The sequence below is a fragment of the Malania oleifera genome, chromosome 2, assembly GCF_029873635.1.
Source record: "Malania oleifera isolate guangnan ecotype guangnan chromosome 2, ASM2987363v1, whole genome shotgun sequence".
NCBI lineage: Eukaryota > Viridiplantae > Streptophyta > Magnoliopsida > Santalales > Ximeniaceae > Malania > Malania oleifera.
In genome coordinates, this window is record NC_080418.1 from 118656192 (window position 1) to 118669491 (window position 13300).

Genomic DNA, 13300 nt, shown 5'->3' on the forward strand with positions numbered 1-13300 from the left:
TCTTGACTGTCAGTTTATTTATCTCCCTATTATCGATACATAAGCTTATGGTTCCGTCTTTCTTTTGCACAAATAGAACTAGTGCACACAAGGGCAACACACTGAGCCTAATAAATCCCTTCTCCAGTAATTCCTGTAACTGATTTTTCAATTCTTTCAATTCGACTGGAGCCATATGGTATGGCGCTTTAGATACCGGTGCTGACCCCGACAATAGATCTACGGTAAACTCAATCTCTCAGTCTAGTGCTAATCCAGGCAATTCATATGGAAAAACATATGGAAATTCACGCACTACTAATATATCAACTTGTTTTAATTCTTCTTTTGGAAATTCTTTTATGTACGCAACATACCCCTGGCAACCCCTCTGTAACAATCTCCTCACCTGAATAACCAACACCAGCTGTGGCAAGGCACGCACGTGTGAACCCATAAATCGGTATTCTTGCTCACCCGGGAGTCTGAAAATCACTTCTTTTTTATGGCAATCTATGCTAGCGTGATAAGTTGCTAGCCAATCCATACCCAGTATCACATCAAACTCTTGCATATCTAGGACCACGAGATCAGCTGGTAGTACTTTCTCCTGAATACCTACTGGAAAATTCTGAAGCACCTTTCTGCATCTTACTCAAGATCCCGTCGGCGTACCTACGGACAATTTTACATCTAATTGTTGTTTCTTTACCCCAGTTATTCTTACATACCCCGTCGATATAAAGGAATGGGTAGCACCTGTATAAAAAAAAACAATAACTTTATATGGTAAAGCAATAAGGGAACATGTAACCACGTCTCTGGCTGTCTCAACGTCACCCGACGTCAACGCATAGACTCTCGTCGACGCAATGTTCCTTTGCTGACCTCCGCGGGGCGCCTGGTATCCACCCTAAAACTGTCTGGGAGCTAGTGCATAAATCGACGGCATCTGGCACGATTGAGCCATATGGCCGGGTCTCCCACAGCGATAGCAAACATTCTCCCCCAGCCGACACTCTCCTAGATGTCTCCGTCCATAGTTAGGGCAAGTGGTAGAGGGATGTCCACCCTGAAATCCACTATGCTCTATCATCTACCTCTGACCTCCACCAAATCTACCTCCTCTCCAAGAGCCTCAACTGGACCCCACCTGAAAACTCGAGGGTGTGGTCCTCTTCTTCTGATTCTGTACCTCAGTCTCTCTTGGCAAACTCTTCTCTGCTATTATGGCCATGTCAACCAACTCTGAAAAATATCGTATCCTCAACACAGCCACCTATCTGTAAATATTACGCCTAAAATTTCTCTCGAACATTCTAGCCTTCTTAACTTCATCTGGAACAATATAAGGGCAGAAATGCAATAGCTTGATAAATTTCGCCACGTACTGATGGACTGTCAACGATCCTTAGGACAAACTTAAAAACTCTTGTACTCGAGTCTCTCTAACTGAGGCAGGATAGTATCAATCAAATAATACGTCCCTGAATCGAGCCCAGGTCATTGGGACTAGAATTGTTCTCTGCTCCTCCAATAGTCTAGTGGTCGTCCACCATCTCTCGGCCTCCCCTTCTAGTCTATACGTAGCATATAGGACCCTCTACTCATCGGTGTAATGAAGTACTATCAAAATCTTCTCTACCTCCTGCATCCAGTTCTCCGCAATTGCAGGGTCAGCCGCTCCTGAAAATGTCGGTGGGTTCATCTTCATAAATTTTTCTATCGTACACCCCTATGCTAGTGATGGACCTCCCTGCTCCCTGGAATTCCGAGCAATCTCAGCCATAACTTGCTGACCCACACTACATAGCACAGCATCTAAATCCCCGCCTCCTACACTAGAAGGACCAGCTCCGTCATCATCACTAGCATGAGCGCTACTACCTCCCGAGTCCATCCTGCAATATTACCAAATTATCTAAGTATCTGAATCCTACAATACTATACTAGCTAAAATACCCCTAACCTCTCATTACTAATTTAAGGTCGAGCCCTACCGCATGAAAATAGAAATCGTCGATAGTTTACTATGGTTTTCTTGGAATCGTCACCCCAGGAAAATCACAGAAACCACCCTGAAACTCTACTTCCAAACTGCAGAACAAAACCTTAAATTCTCATCTTGCTTTCCCAACATCACTTCCACTAATACCCTACACCACTCTTCTTAATATTCCATTTCTAAATTCTGGTATTATTTTTTGCTGTACTCTAGAGTTTACAGAACCTAACAACCTAGGCTCTGATACCAAACTACAACGACCCAAAAATTACACCATTTTTTTTTTATAAAATAATTTACCTTGATACCTCTGCTAGAGCATCTCAGACCCTAGACGGCACTGAGATATTCCTGTGTGTAATGGACATACCTAAGCAGCGGACAACATAAAAGAAAGTCATACAACCATATATACATACAATACTAGAATCCAGTATTTCCTAAATCACACTTACATTTTCATATCTCACAACAGTATCATCATCCCAAAACACAACCCTCTGTACACACTTACCCTATAAACAGGGCAATTAATGGGTCACTTTATCTACAAGCCTGGTCTGCTCGCCTAACTGGATCACCTGAAAAATGTTAAAGTAATGGGAAGAGTCGACGCTCAATAATTGGAAATATGCTATTACTAGTGTGCGGCGACCAAGTTGCATAACTATTATAATAACATTTGAAACCGTATAAGTTGGTAAATCAGTAAAAAGTATATCTTATAATTATCGTGGTTTAAAACATAACTCTATCATCTGAACTTTCTACTTTTCATACTACTAATATCATACTATACTTATCAATGTTGTAAAATTGTATACATATACATAACTGTGTTTTTTCCCTAGAAATCGTATGTCATGATTTGACCCCTCATGACAGGGTTGCGCGGCCTGTAGGCGGGACTTAACTCTGGTTGGCCCACCAAGTAAGTCATTGTACTCTACCCTTCCTCAATTCGGCCAAACTGCATCCTCTCATAGGCATGCAACTGAACTGCTACCTCATCAAACCGGGCCCTCCTCAACCCAGAAACTAGGGAATTGCATCCACTATGGGCGCGGTTGATGATACCCACACAATATATGAGATATGCAGTTGCACTCTATTCTGTAAATAGCAACAGACCGTGCTCTGATAACTGTATCTGTGTTAGAATTGGTATATTCCCAAGAGGGGGGTGAATTTGAATTTTAAACTTTTCTCCTAGGTTGAACTAGATGTTAGCTGAATATTACAACCTAGGGTCTTTCTATGCAGTTCCAAATACGCTGATACATATAATATACAAAAATTTAAATCAAGCACATCATTCACATAATAACATACACGTGCGGTAAATATAAAGTACGGAAATATGAACAAACACACGATACGTTATCGGGGTTCGGCCAACTGTTCCTACGTCCCCGCCTCTAGCTCGCAAGCCCGAAGATTCTACTAATAGATCACTTAAGGGTGGAGCGGCACTGATTACAACCAGGTCAATTACCACAAGGCTGACCTCAACCTTAACCAGGTCAATTAGTGGGACTGACCTCAACCTACACGCCTTAACAGGATGGCACACCTAACTTTCCTAACCGGGTTTAAGCCAATCCGGGACTATTCCAGGGCTAGTCTCCCTCTTCATGCCCGTGCCTGGAATACAACAGTTTTGCCTAATAAATGAAATGGTATAGTGATTATGCTTTCAAATAAAGTAGATATATACCCAGATGCACTCAGTCACATACACCACAAGATGATTTAATATGTAAGCTCAGTGTGATCTAGTATTTCAACTCTCAGATATATATATATATATATATATATATATTTATATATATATATATATATATATATATATATTTGCTATCAGTGTAATGAGTGCATGAGAGTATCAATCATGCAATCTTTGTATCACAAGATATTCAGCCAAGGTGTTCACTCAAAGATATCAAGCAAGTCTCATGTATATTAATCAATTTGATATTTCAGTCATGTAGATCAGATAATGTATATGCTTGGTTTGCAAAAGATGTGTAGTCTTTTTATTCAGCAAGAAATATGTAAGTGAATAACTATTGCACAAAAATTAATATCACAAACACAAATATCTCCTTACAAGTATTATCAAATATAAATTACACAAGATATTTGAGTATGTTTTGAAAATGATTTTGCAACCCAAATACAAATACAATCTTCCTAAGATATTGCAACACAAATGCAACACTCAAAAGCTTAAGCAAGTCTTCTTAGGATAGGCTTATGAACGAAGCCCCCTAAGAACACTTAGGTTTAGCTCTCAAGAAAATTGAATCAATCAAATACAAATGGGAGAGCAAACCTCTAAAGATAAACACTCAATCAACTTACAAAGAGTATGAGCAACAGAAGAAGATAAGTATGAGTGATTTTGGTATGAAAATGAGTATTATAGGTTTTTGGATTTTTAGAGAATTTTCCCTAATCAAATTTTCTAATCACATTCTAACTATCCCAAATGAGGGGGTATTTATAAACACCCCTTGAAATATAACCGTTAGGGACCTATTGGTAATAATTAGGAAAGTTTTAAATCATTTTAAAACAATTAACCCTGTTTAAAACATTTTAACCACGGTAAAAATTAGGGCAACCCGAGAGGTCTGGTTGACCAGAACCATTTCGGTCGACTGAACTTCATTTGGTTCGGTCGACCAAGACACTTTTGAATTGGAGACTGGGTCGATCGAAAGTGCCTGTCCAAAGGGCAATTTTCCATTTCTTCGAGGTTCGGTCGACCAGGTCATTTTGGACTGAACGGTCCGGTCAACCAGACAGTTAAGACTTCACCCGAGGACCCTCGGTCAACCAGGTAGTTGGTATTCAATTTTGGTTCGATCGACCAGATGGTCAATTTGTTGACCTTAGGAGATTTCGATCGACTGGGGGATTTGAACTACACTAGTTTGGTTAACTAGGACCTTGGTCAACTGTTGACCTGGACCTGTTTCGGTCGACCGGGGAAAAATGAACTGCATTGGCCAGTAGACCAAAAGTGCACAATGTGTGCATTTCGGTCCTAATTCAATACACTTTCACCCTATTCAAGTGTATAACATTTATGAGTGCAAAGGTAAGTGTCCTAGGGTCATTTTTGGGTCCTTTTGGAAGACACCGAAAAAATCTGGTGTGTTCCCTAAGGTTTGTCTAAGGTCATTTTCATTTTGAGCTTACGTATTAAACTGTGCAAGTGATGCATGCAATTATTACAATCATAGCCCTATTTACTATTACAGACCCTTTAAATGATAATGAAATTGAGTACAATATGTATTGGGTCTTCCAACTTTAAGCTTTCACGTGCCATCAATATATCTGCCAATATAGACCTGCACATGAACTAGATATCCATGAAATACATGAGTATTTGTCATTATCAAAACCGAGATATGACCCATGGGGTCAACAATCTGTCTGTAATATTTTCTTAGGAATCTGATATTGTATAGATATATACTACTATAATTATCTTACCGTTTTCATCATACTTCCAAAATAATCATAGCACTATAATTTTGTGCTGAATATATTATATAACCGAATAATATAATTGTAGCATCTGGATGCTATAACTATATATCTGACTGTATAATTTGTCTATATAATCCGTCTGTATAATCTGAGTGTTATGGTAGGAAACATGGCATTCTGTAAATACTGTAATATACTGATCTGAATAAAATCTGTAATATCTGTCTAAAAAATATCTGTGTATATCTATCCATATAAGTGTATACTACATAACATGATATGTTGGAAAAAGCTATATAATTTCTATATCAAGTACATATCTATTCAGGCCACACAAACATTAAAATTCACATTTTGTAAAACTGGATAATAAACTGATATAAATATATATAAATCTCTAATAACATTGTTAAAACTCCTAACATAGCATATTTCCCTTACTTGGTTTCTACAAAAGCCCTCTACTGTGACTGGTCCTACACCCGCAAGGTTCCCCACTCAACACCCTAAAAACAATATCTCTCAGAATAAAATTGTAATGACCCGAGTGATAATGGTATTTAAATAATAGAGAGGGAGAAAAATGGAAACAGGAACAAAAGGGGGCAGTACACTTCGTCGACAACATCGCACTTTGGAGATAATGATAATTTCGAGGAATTTACCAGGGCCTCGTCGACGAATACAGGGGATTCGTCGACGAGGGTACAACAGGACCTCGTCGACGAGGGCTAGCTTCGTCGACGAGAAGATACCGAGAGAAGAATTTGGGCTACTCTAAATTTCATCGAAGAAAGGTAAGGTTCGTCGACGAATTTCCTTCAGGACTCATCGACGAGGTGACGTGGCTCGTTGACGAATCCTGCAATATAAATAGCCCTAAACTGATTTTAATCGCCAAAATTTGTCGCAGTCTCTCTCTCTCTCTCTCTCTCTCTCTCTCTCTCACTCCATTCCTACGGCTCCTCCCTCTTCTTCCTTCGATTTTGGTCTTGTCAGTCGTCTGATCGACGATCTGAGGCCACCACAATGTTCCTAGCGGAGTTCTCTTCAAGTCTACCAAGCGGATCTTTGGTGAAACGAAGTTAGAATTCATCCCAAATCCAGGGTAAGGTCTTCTATTCAGTTTTTGGCCTTCTGGAAGTTGTAGGAAATGATGTAGGCCAAGAAATATTGATGTTTTGTTTGGGGATTTATGGTTTTCAGGGTGTTTAGTGGAAAACCCTACGGGTGTTGGACCCGTTATAGTAGGGGATTTTTAGCACGAATCAGGTAAGGGAAATATGCTATGCTAGGTTATTTAAGAATGTTTTCAGTATAAAATTATAAATATTCCACCAGAGTATTGTTTACAGCAGAGATTTATACAATTTATCACATATGATTCATATATTTTTAAAATTATTGTGTGGCTTGAGAATATAGATATAGTATAGAAACATACTTTATAGTATTTTTCAGAGATGTGTTTTACAGAATATACAGAGAATCTATTTTACAGCAATTATAAAAATACCATGATTATACAGTTTTATAGTACCATGACATACAAATTTATAGTTAATTACAGAAACACAGTTGATATAGATACAGTTTTCCACACCATTATGGTTTATACAATTATTACAGAATCATGGTGAAACAGATAGTTGTATATAGAGATGTATTATATAGTATCAGACCCTGTTGGACCATACAGTTTATAGAGCACGGTACCGTAGGTACATACAGTTTACAGAGTGCAACCACCTATTCAGATAATACGTGGTATAAAGGTTGATCGCATAGAGCCCACGAGTGGACAGGCACCCCATCAGATATGAGTTGAGGAGGGCTGATCAGACTATGGAGTATAGTGATTTATTCTTGGTTGGCCAGCCAGAGTAAATCCCACCTACGGGCCGCACAACCCTGTCATGAGGGGTTAAATCATGACACACAGTTATCCACAAGGAAGTTTACAGTTATTATTATGTTTATACAGTTTTACAGAAACAGAAAATATATCTACATATATTAGCAGTATTTTGAATAGAAACCTAAAGTACAGAAATGTTAAGCAACAGGTAAAAAATGAAGATTATATTACTGGTATTGTGCTTTACAGATTCAGTGATATATGACTACATATTAATAGATTTTTACAATATTGTAACACATTTGCTACACACTAGTAATAGCATATTTCGTCTTATTGAACTTTGACTCATCCCAGTGTTGAATTATTTTTTTCAGGTGAGCCAGTTGGGCGAGCGGACAGGGCTCACAGATAGAAGGGCCACCGAACTGTCCTGTCAGAGAGAGTGAGTATATTTTTGGCAGTATTTTTGTATAGCCCTCACCAGTTGAGGATATATGGGGAACAGTCATAAATGTATATTTTGGGAAACCTGTTAGCACTCTGGTATTGTATATAATTATATATGGATTTGTTTATTTGATTTTCGCTTCTCGCTGCTTAGGTTGATGATAAGGTTCAATCCAGTGTGGTATCAGCGCATGTTAAATGTTATAATATAAAAATAAAAATAAAAACCCATTTAAATAACAGGTCGTTACAAAAATATCATTATTTTTCCATGTACTACATTTTATATAACTATGGGAAAGGAAAAAACAGAATAAAATGTCTTACCCTGAAATTGGGATGGAGTTCAAACCATTTCCACCAATGATCCACTCCGACAGATTTGCAGATAACTTTTCCAGGAGCATCGTGGTGGCCTTAGATTATCGATCCGACAAGAAACGGGGCCGGAATCAAAGAGAGAAAGAGAGAGAGGCATTTTAGAGAGAGAGAGAGAGAGAGAGAGAGAGAGAGAGAGAGAGAGAGTAATTTCTTGCGCAAGTTTCTCGTGAAAATCGGATTTTAAGAGTACTTATAGCCCCGAATTCGTCAACGAGACACGTCATCTCATCAATGAGTCCCTGAAGAAGTTCGTCGACGAACCTGAACCCCTTGTCGATGATTTTCAAACTGCCAAAACCCCCTCTAGGAATCTTATCGTCGACGAGACGTGACCTTGTCGACGAGACCCTCATGTATTCTCATCGACGAATCCCTTGTGTTCTTCGACGAGGCCTTAATTAATTTCCTGGGTTATTATACTAAAAATATACATTTAAATTCTTACACAATTATCCAAAAAATCTGTCATTTTATCTTTCCTTTTTCGCAAACATAACTAGTAACACAACCCTAGGCTTAGAAATTTACCATTTAAACAGTTGGCTTTTCAGAACTCACATGAAAATCATATACTTATATATACATAAATTTTCCATTTTTACCGATTAATTTTATAAAAACCCTAATTTAATATATTCTCCTTACCTACTTTCTTGAACTATGCCAGCAGGAACTCCAAAATGATGCATATGGCGCTCACCCGAACTCTGGATCAAAAACCCTAATTTAATCAAGTAAACCCTAAATAACCTACTATTTCAAGATTTTCTCAACCTATAAATCTCAAATAAACCTTTAAAACCCCAAAAACTTGGAATCCTAACCCTTACCTCAACTTTGGAGCGTTTCCTGAAAAGCCCTGTTTAGAAATCTGCTCTGCTAGATATTTAGAAAATCTCCCCTAAAACACCATAGAGGTTTTCGTTTTTCGAGTCGGGCTGAATCCAGGCCGGATTTGTAAAGAGAAGGCAGAGGAACGCCATTTTTAGAGAGAGAAAACAAAGAGTTGAGGTTGCTTAATGAATAAGAAACAAAAATTTCAATTTATACCCGGCCACCTTCGTCGACGAGATGATGTCTTTGTCGATAAGCTACTGAAGAACGTTTGTAGACGAAAGAAGAACTTCGTCGATGAACCCAAATTCTGAAATTCTGTCATTTGGGATCTTTTCGTCGATGACGCCTAAACTTCGTCGACGAACCACTAAAGGACCTTCGTCGATGAAAACAGGAGATTCATCGACAAAGCCTACGGTTACCCTTTTTTTAATATTTTTCCCTTTCTTCTTTTCTTCATCATTTTCCATAAACTAATTTCTCGAGTCTCTACAGTTCACTTACTTTACATACATGTTTTATTTCGAATGGGACATGAGATGTGGTGAATCAGTGTAATTGTTTAAATTAGAAAAAAAAAAGTTTTAAATGTCCAATTCATCCCCCCTCTCGAGATCACACCAATTCCAACAAATACCCCAAGCCCTTTTTTAAAAAAATAAACCCAAGCCCAGTTTTTTCTTTTTTTAAAAAAAAAAAGCACTCTACCCTGGCCCAATTTTTAAAACACCCCAAGCCCATTTTTGAAATCACCTGAAGCCCAAGTTGATTCCAAATCACCCTTCAGCCCACGCACGCTCAAGCCCGCACGTGCCCAAGCCCATGTGGCTCAGTCGAGTTCACCCCAATCAATGCGCCTTCCCTCCAAGTTGACTCACAAGAGTCAACCCTGACACAAATCTTAGATTGGAGACGAGTGGAATCATCTTCAACCTCAACCCCACAACCTAACCCTAACCCTAGCCTAAAACAGACCCTAAACCCTAACCGAGCACAAACCCTAGCCCCAGAATTGAAACATGGGGTTCACACAAACACAAGCAAGCATTCAGAGCTCTATTTTCGAACCAAATAGATTTGAACACACCATCCAGTATTCAAATCGCAAACATCACACACAACATCAACAATTTTCAAAAGAAATGATGTTGAAAGAGAGAGAAACCCTTAGCCTTTTCTTTTTTTGGGGCGGTGGGGGCTTCTTATGTAACTCAAACCAAACCCCTCCTAGGTCCCGAACCAAACATCACAGAAGCTGGGATAGGCTCAAGTGGTTCACCACTATGAAGGTGAGTGAAGCCAAAGCTTCAATCTTTCCGAAAACCGAGGGAAAGGATGGGAAGTTTAGAAATCGTTTGGAAACTAGGGAAGGGTTTGGGTGACCATATTTGAACCACAGAGTCTGAAGAAATGGGGAGGGGATTATAGATCTGAACTTAAGCTTCAGATCAGTTGTGAAAGAAAGAAGGGGGAGAGAGAGAGAGAGAGAGAGAGAGAGAGAGAGAGAGAGAGAGAGAGGAAATGCACTTTGAGGCAAGTGAGCGAAGAGGGGGCAAATTACAGATGCTAGGGTTTCAGATTTGGGATTTGCTGAGAGTTGATCGTTGAAGGGGAAACCAAAGGTGGAGAAGGGAACCAAAGACGGAGAAGAGATCTAGAGCTCGAGGAGAGATAGAGATAGAAAAGAGAAGAGATGAGCGAGGGAGAGTTGTTGTAGAAACCCCAGGGTTTTGTTCGCACAGAGATAATGGAGAAGGGAGAGAAGGAGTTACGAATGGGAAAATGAAAAAAATGTGAAGAAGAAAAAAAATTTTGGTTTAAATATGTTTGCCCCCAAAGCCATAGGATGCCGACACGTAGAGCCTCCATCCTCCAGACGTTCATAGGGCTACGCGACTCTCTCCGAACCGTCCAATTTGTGCTTTCTAGGGACGGTCAAAGATTAAGCCACATCATCAATCCACGTGAATCAACCCTCAACCATAAGATTTGTGCTTCTTAGGAATAGCTCGAATATGAGCCACATCGCCAATCTGCTTCTGCGTGCACTCCTCCATTCATTCGTCGCCACGTGGCTCTCTCACTTCCACACGCACTGTGCATCACGCAGATCTTCCTGCACCGTCCGATCCATGCTTATGGGGAACGGATAGGATTAGGCCACATCACTAATCCCACCTGCACACCCCCATCCACACAGTGGTTGACACGTGGCCTTGACTGTTGGCCCGAATCGGTTACCACGTGAACCATTGACTTCTCCTGGTCCGTTTGACTTCTTGGACTGGGTTCAAACCGGTTTTTCCTTTTAAATGATTGATTTATTTGTATTATTTTATTTAAATGCTCAATAATTCACAAAAATTCAAAAAAATCACAAAAATTCAAAAAAAAAATTACAAGAAATTCAGGGAAAAAAACAGAAGAAAATTATAAAAAAAATATTTTGACTTGATTCTCATGGTTTTCCTTAATTATTTTTTTTATCATGCTATTTATTTGACTTTAAATTCAGGAAAAGTATTGAAAAATCATAGAAAAAGTTAGAAAAATTATAAAAAAATTCTAAAAACAATTTTAGATTAGAGAATTGTTTTTTTTTTTTTTTTGTACTAGGAAAAATCACCAAAGAATCAGAAAAAGTCATAGAAAAATTTTCCAAAAATATTTTGATCAAGAAATGGTTTTTTTTCAATTTTCATCCCGAACGAGTCTAAAAACCTCCCAAGGTTCCTAAAATTTTTTTTCCTTACTTATAAAAATTCTACAAATCTTCAAAAATTCTAGGAGTGTATTTTTGTAATGTATTTTCTCGATTTTTTTTCCCTATGATTTAAAAAAAGACGTACAGACCTTTTGAGTCTTACGTGCCCTAGTTTTGAGGGAAGTATTTATATTATATAAATATTTGTGTGGTTTATTCATTTGCATGTGTATTTTGTAAATTGTTTAAAAGGAGTAAAACAGAAAGGCTTAAATTTAATTTGGGATAGTTGTCAATTAATTAGGTACCGTTCGTAAAACGGACGTCCAGAGGGTGCTAATACATTCCTCTCACATAACCGAACTCCCGATTCCTGCTTTAGTGACACAAACCAATTCTACTCTTTATCGGGTAGTGATAAAGTGTTCTAACCACACTCCAAAAGGCTAGTGACGATTCCATCACATCCATTTTTTCACGAAAATTAAAAACACTTTTTTATTTCGCCTACCCTGGGACACCCTCGCCCCGCGGGAGCGTCGCGACAATGTAATTATATGAATATAATTTAGAATGAGTGAGTTGCTGAGTATGAAGGGTTTGGATATGAAAAGTAGCAAGAATCAAGGAGTGGCATGGAGCAAATTGAGAGATTCCACATTCTGCAGGCCAAACGCACCCTTAAATCCAACGGTTGTCTGTGACATGCTACTCCAGATAAGCATTGCAACCGGCCAGAATAGAATCCAAGTTAGTGGGAATATAATCAGTATAATTCTTTCGAAGGAAATGCCAAGTCCTTCCTTTTGGCCCTCCAAGTTTGACTTCATTTTAAAATTTTTAAAATATTTGCATTGTTGTCCTTTAAAGTGTTTAATTTCTACCAATGCCATTTTAATAATTCATAAATTCTTAATGTTTTATTAGTAGGAATAATTGGCATGCACTGTCACTTGAATAATTGCTTGTGCAAATCAAAGATGAAAAAGAAGCAAAAGAAATTTTGCTAATGCAGATATTATGAAGGAGTTTGTAGTAATTTACCTTCAAACATTAAATTTTTTAAATAATTAAACTAGAGCGAAATATATAATACCGTGTTTGGGTGTATGAATTTTGGACTTTGGATTTAGATTTAAGTGGATGCAGATAAGTTTTAATACAATTAGGTTATGTTTTATCCAAACTCAAAACCTCTCCAAATATAGAAAGATTGTTTTTTAGATTTACCCAAAAAAACAAATAGTCACATTTCTTGAAGTTCAGAGCATTGCACTAATCATCGAAAACATTTAAGTTTAATGGCACGCACTCCATATTGGTTAAGAGCCGCTCATTTTTCTCTCTGTCAAATCATATTATTAGTAGAACACTTATATTACCTGATCTCATTGACAAGTTTCAATTATAAAAAATCAGATAAATTAGACTACAAATCCTTGCAACTTGACTGAAATATTATACTTCATTTTCTAGGGTTGAAATTGTGATAATTTGATATTTAAAATTTCAATTTTAGCTTTGATAAGGTTCTAATATTAACTATTAAATTATGATAATTTATAGTTTTTGGTACAATTTC